Source organism: Colossoma macropomum, unplaced genomic scaffold (assembly GCF_904425465.1).
Source record: "Colossoma macropomum unplaced genomic scaffold, Colossoma_macropomum, whole genome shotgun sequence".
In the NCBI taxonomy this organism is placed as follows: Eukaryota; Metazoa; Chordata; class Actinopteri; order Characiformes; family Serrasalmidae; genus Colossoma; species Colossoma macropomum.
This window is the reverse complement of record NW_023494804.1, coordinates 7371375-7377778: the sequence shown is the minus strand read 5'-3', so window position 1 is coordinate 7377778 and position 6404 is coordinate 7371375.

The window sequence follows — 6404 nt, the reverse complement described above, 5'->3', positions numbered from 1 at the left end:
TAGAATTTTTTTTAAATCAGTGGACTTACCCTTTAAGTAAGTTGTATAGCTCACAGACCTCTGAAGTTCAGTCTTAGTAGTTGGTTGCACTTTCTGCTTCTCTCAATCTGAGTGATCCAAAACACACTCAGTGATGTTGAGGTCTGAACTCTGAGGTTGTTTCATCTTGCAAAGCTGTTTATCTGTTTATCTGATGGGGACAGTGTTGGTGGTCTCCCAGGTCTCCCGGGTGGTTGTTAGAAGTCCCATTTTCTGTGTAGCTTTTATTCATTTTGGCAACTCCAGTTTTCCTTTGACTTCCTTACACAAGTGGATTATCTTCTAATTAACCTCCTCAGAAACATCTGAAAAACGAGTACCTTGTACTTCATGGGAGTTAAATGAATACAGTGTAGTCTCTGACTTTTACACAGTACTGTATCCCAAAATGGTTGTATCAGATATACAGATTAACAGGCTGATTAACAGCTTTGGTAGTTTGGGTTTTGAATCTGACTCTAGTTGGTGTACATCTGAAGGGTCAAGAGCCCTCATGGTCAGCAACTATATACAATAAAACAGGAAAGGCTCCCCAACGAAAATTACATTTATTGTCATTTATACATTCATGCTGTTGAAATATTCCACAATATAATACGGTGCTGTGCTAAAGGCTTCGGCAACCTGAGTAACATGTAGTTAATGTTATAGTTAATGCTTTATAATTGAGCAGTAATCATTTATTTCCTTAGAAAACCTTGATGATAATATCGATAAACGTCAATAAACACCAATATTATAGTAAGTCAGCAGTCATTTCCAAAGCTCTCTTCAAAGAAGAGCATTCACTGTTACAATCCGAGGGCTACACTCTTAAAAAAGATGGTTCTCCAAGGGTTCTTTAGTAAACAAAACAGTTCTGTAAAGAACCATGAACACTCAAAGAACCCTTTGCATTATTAAAGGGTTCTTGGCATAATGAAATGGTTCTTCAGATGGATGGAGAATTTACTGTAGAGAGTTCTATATAGAACCTTTTTGAAAATGGTTCTATACAGCACCAAAAAGGATTTCACTATTGTTACAAGCCAAAGAACCCTTTTTGGATACTATATAGAACCCTTTATGCTGAGAGTGTACCGTTCACCCCTCAGTCCATACAGTCCATATATGGAAACTGAGCTGCCTGTTTTGAATTCAGTGTTTTTGTGATGTCACAAAACCCAACACATTTACTTACAACCTACACTCTTACAAAGATGGTTCTTCAAGGGTTCTTTAGTAAAGGAAATGGTTGTATATAGAACCAAGAACACTCGAAGAACCCTTTGCATAATTAAAAGGTTCTTTACATCATAAAAGTGTTTTTCAGATTGATAGAGAATGTGCTGTAGATGGTTCTATATAGAACCTCCTATTGTGAAAAGCTTGACATTGACATAGAAGAACACTTTTTGGCGCTATATAGAACCATTTTCAAAAAGGTTCTATATAGAACCATGTACAGCACAATCTCCATCAATCTGAAGAACCATTTCATGACGCATTAATCATGCAAAGGGTTCTTTGAATGTTCATGGTTCTATATAGAACTATTTTTGTTACTAAAGAACCCTTGAAGAACCATCTTATTCCTTTCTTTGTATTGTTTATTTGTATTTATTTGAAAGTACAGCCATGTTTTTAGAAGCAAAAACACATTTACTGCTCAGAAAATATGTTTTAAGCTGTTTTCTAAGGTGGTCTAAGACTTTTGCACAATATTGTCTGAACTCAAAACACAAAAAAGCTCACATATATACTGAAAATAGGGTTGTTGGTCATATTCAGTGCATGTTTCTCTTATTTTCTTGTGTAAAAGCAGACACTGGCACACACAACATGAATTACAGGGCCAGGATGGTGACCCCAGGCTGAGATGCTGCAGTCCGAGAGGGGTACTGAGGGGCCAGGGGGCTGTGCTAGAATCCAGCCGGCAAGGCCAGGCTAGATTAAGACCCCATCTGTAGGCCCCATTTAATAAGCACAATCAGAGAAGGCATGACAGGCTTAGTCACTGACACACGTGTCCTGCATTTAGTGCCATCAGTCAGGTCAGAGGGCTCTTCTGTCCATCATGGGGGGGGGGCGGTGGGGAGGTATAATCTCAGATATTGTCTCTGCATTTTATTAATGTTTGAGCAGAGATCAAGAGGAGAACTGGGTTCCTTTGCTTTTATGTGTTGGTCTTCAGTGCCATCTACTGGACATTTGAGCTCACTGCAGCTATGTGAACATAGGCAAACAAAGGCAAATTCCACTGAAGATTTCTGCATAATTACCCATAAGGAAAAAACATATATTCCAGAGGTATTTATCAAATTTATCATATTTTTGCAATGTATGAAAATGGCCAGAAAATCTGTTTGTTAAATATATTTGTACAATGCATTTATTTGTATTTGTTATTATATCTTTTCAATTTCATGTAGTTTTAAGAAAGGATACAGATAGAGCTAAATATCCATGAACTGAATAAAGGGTGCTGACTTAATCACTGTACGTTGAGGTAAGACACACAAAATGTATTTCATATAAACGAGATATCAAATCATAACTGCGTTTTCACAGAGTATCAATACCTACAACACTTGCTTTTGCCATGTTAAAGGTTCGTTTGCTAATATTTAAAATTAAGACACTGGAATGCAAATTAATTTCAAAAGGTATTCAAACAGTAAAGTGCCTTTGACAGTATTTTGGCTATTTTCATACATTTTCTAATGTATTTGAAAAATATATTTACATTAATTTCTTCTGTAGTCCATTTCTATGTGTAATATTTCTTCATACATTTTAAAATAAATGTATTTTTAAATATATTTGGTTAATATGATAATATACAGAGCCCCGATGGTGACATCCTATATAAATAAAAATAATGCATGGCCACGACTTAGTAAGGCATGGGAATGAAATAATTAAGTTGTGGCCATGACTTAGTAAGGCATGGGAACAAGATAATTAAGTCATGGCCACAACTTAGTAAATCATGGAAATGAGATCTTAATGCATGGCCACGACTTAGTAAGGTGTGGGAATGAGATCCTAATGTATGGCCATGACTTAGTAAGGTGTGGGAATGAGATCTTAATGCATGGCCACGACTTAGTAAGGCAAGGGAACAAGATAATTAAGTCATGGCCATGACTTAGTAAGGCATGGGAATGAGATTCTAATGCAGGGCTATGACTTAGCAAGGCAGGATCTGCAGTGTGATGTGACGTTGAAGACAGGCCTGATCTTTAGCGTAACGCTACCACTCGGCCTCATACGTTCGACAGAATTCACACTTTGATGTCCTTTTCACATTTTAGTTCACCAATGTTCTGTCACTACAGTACCCAGCATGCATTACACAAATGCATCATACCATTGGGAATCTCTGTGATGTCTACCAATCCTGACTGCTAGCCTAGCCACTGATCTACAAGCTAATAAAAACAACCAAGCTAGCATTACTGTAACCCTTCCCTCAGTCATTGATTCCAGTTTTATTCAACACAAAATTAAAGGTTTTTCCTTTTGGCCAGAGAAAAAGCACCAAACTGAGGTAGGATACGCTATATGGACGAAAGTATTGGGACACACAGCCATGCAGCCTGCCTTTACACACATTTGTGAAAGAATGGGTCTAAAGAGCTCACTGAACTTGAACGTGGTGCTGTGGGGTTGTTTTCCAGGGTTTGGTCTAGAACCCTTAGTTCCAGTGAAGGGAAATCTTAACGCATCAGCAGACAAAGACATTTTGGACAATTATACACTTCCAACTTTGTGGAAACAGTTTGGTTAAGGTCCTTTTCTGTTCCAGCAAGGTCCATAAAGGCATGGTTGGGTGAGTTTGGTGTGGAAGAACTTGACTGGCCTGCACAGAGCCCTGACCTCAACGCCAGCCAACACCTTTGGGATGGACTAGAACAGAGATTGTGAGCCAGGCCCTCTCGTCCAACATCAGTGTCTGACCTCATCAAATGCTCTTCTGGATAAATGGGCAAAAATTCCCACTGACACACTAAAATCTTACACCACCAGAAACCAACAGAAACGTTTAATGGTGTCTCTGATTTTATTCCAGCAGGGCTATCCGGCCTCTCAACAGTAATGTTAGCTATCTGGCTTCCTTCTGCAATTGTCAGCTAGCTGGAAATCAACATTTCAAATGGTTCAGCCCCCCAAAATCCACCCCAAAGCAGCTGTAAAGTTCCTTTCACCTTCAAGATATGTGATCAGGAGGGTTTTCCAGCCTTTAAACTAGAAAATATTACTCTCGAGAGCACTGCAGTACTGCTGAGGGCTGGAGTCGGCATGTTTACTACAGATATAGTGACTGCATTGAGTGTGGCATTTTTCATTTTGCCCCTTATATGTGTGCTTGTACTGGTGTTATACCTGACTGGCCGTGATCACTGTCTCCCTCTGCTGTTGCAAAGTGGAATTGCAGGAAAAATGACAGCATTATCTTAGCATTCCAGTGAGCTGACAGCAGAAAACTCCTCAACACCAGGCCTTTATTATGAATTCTGGAAGCACAATTGGAAGAAGAGCTGGAACGCTTCACTGGTCTTCTCATAAACTTTGTCCGAGAGATAAAAGCAGTGGGGGTCTCGAACTCCGGTCAGCATGGTTTGCTGATGTCCTACTAAACTTGAGCTGAATGAGGTGTGTATTAGCAGGGAAGTCACCAAAGATCCTCCTGAACTGGAGTTCAAGACCCCTGAACTCATAACTGGACTGTATTTGGGGGAACAGGACAAACCCGTCACATTACAATTACAACATACCTAGAGGGGTAAAAATACATTGATACACCAAAGTGCATTGATCTGAGGGTGACAACTGTCAGTTTGAAATGTTAATGTATGTTATGGTCAATTATAATATAATAATATAATATACTAATATAATATTCAATAAAGTATGCACCAGTCACCCTTCACTTATTTAATTTCCGGTCAAAACAGACAGTTTCCATTTTTCTAAGGAGATGATGATGATACACAGGACAACTGTGCAAGAACTAATGGACCACTAAGCTATCGGCATCAGATAAACAGCACTTACAGCTTTTATCTTTGAGAGAGAGGAAAAAATCAAGCTCCACTCTTGATTCAGATCTGAACACATCCACCGCCGTCCTTCCACTGTGAGAAGACAACACAGCACTGTGGGTCTGAAAGGATGTGTAGCTGTTACTGAGAAAAGGAAATGAGAAAGATTACTTTGATCATGGGAAACAGAAACTGCAAAGCCAACTTCTAAGACTGAACTTTGGAAGTGTGGGAAAATATCCCTGCAGATTTCTTTAAAAAAAGAAGAATGTAGTTGTAGGGGCTTCTGTGTAATTTTCTATTAAATATGTTTTATACTTTTTTCTGATGCTTAATAATGAAGGACTTGCACTTAATGGTATGAAGACGTTTTAGGGTCACTGTTAAAAAAAAATTAAAATAGTAGTCTTTGAGAATAGAGTAACATTTTGTGATACAAAGTCGTTCAGTATGATATTTTGAAAATAAAGTTGTCATATTTCAAGAAAAAAGTCGTAGAATTCCGACAATAAAGTGGGACTTTACCAGGAAAAGCTGCAATATTGTGGCCAAAGGGTTTGCAAAGGGAAGATAGTAACCTCCTCGTGTTAAAACGAGGGACGCTGAGGAGTTGGTGGAGTTATACTTTGGTATTGATTTCTCCCATAAAAAAATCCTGTATCACATCAGCACCAGCCTGTTATTAGTATAAGAAACAGCTGAAACGGCTGAGCAGGAAACTGGGTTTATTTAGAAGAAAGAACCAGACGGACTTGGAGAAAACCTGAATCGGTGGTATCATCTCCATGCCATTGGAAGAAAGCATGGAATTTCTCAGGAAACAATAAGAGTGATAATCAAAATGACAGATCCTGAAGGAGTGAGAGGAACCAGCACAGCAACAGCGTTATGGCAGCCCCCCTACAATTAGCCCACTTTATCCTCCAAATATCACGAGTTTATTCTTGTAACTTTACGACTTCATTCTCGAAATATTACGACTTTATTCTCAAAGTTTAGTATTTTTATTTTTTTTTACAGTGGCCCTAAAACGGTGTTGTGTACTGGTCATTTGGACTGGAAATTGAATAAACAAGGGGTGGTCTCTGACTTTTGCACAGTACTGTATACTCCACTTCTGTGTAATTAGCTCTTCGGTCATGGTAGTGTATTAAGTGTACTTTAATAAACACACACACATTTTCTAAGCCGCTTATCCTTCTAGGTCGGGGGGGCTGGAGCCTATCCCAGCGGTCACTGGGCAGAAGGCACGATACAACGCTGGACAGGTCGCCAGTCCATCGCAGAGCAGACACACAGACATATACATTCACACACACTCACACCAAGGGGCAATTT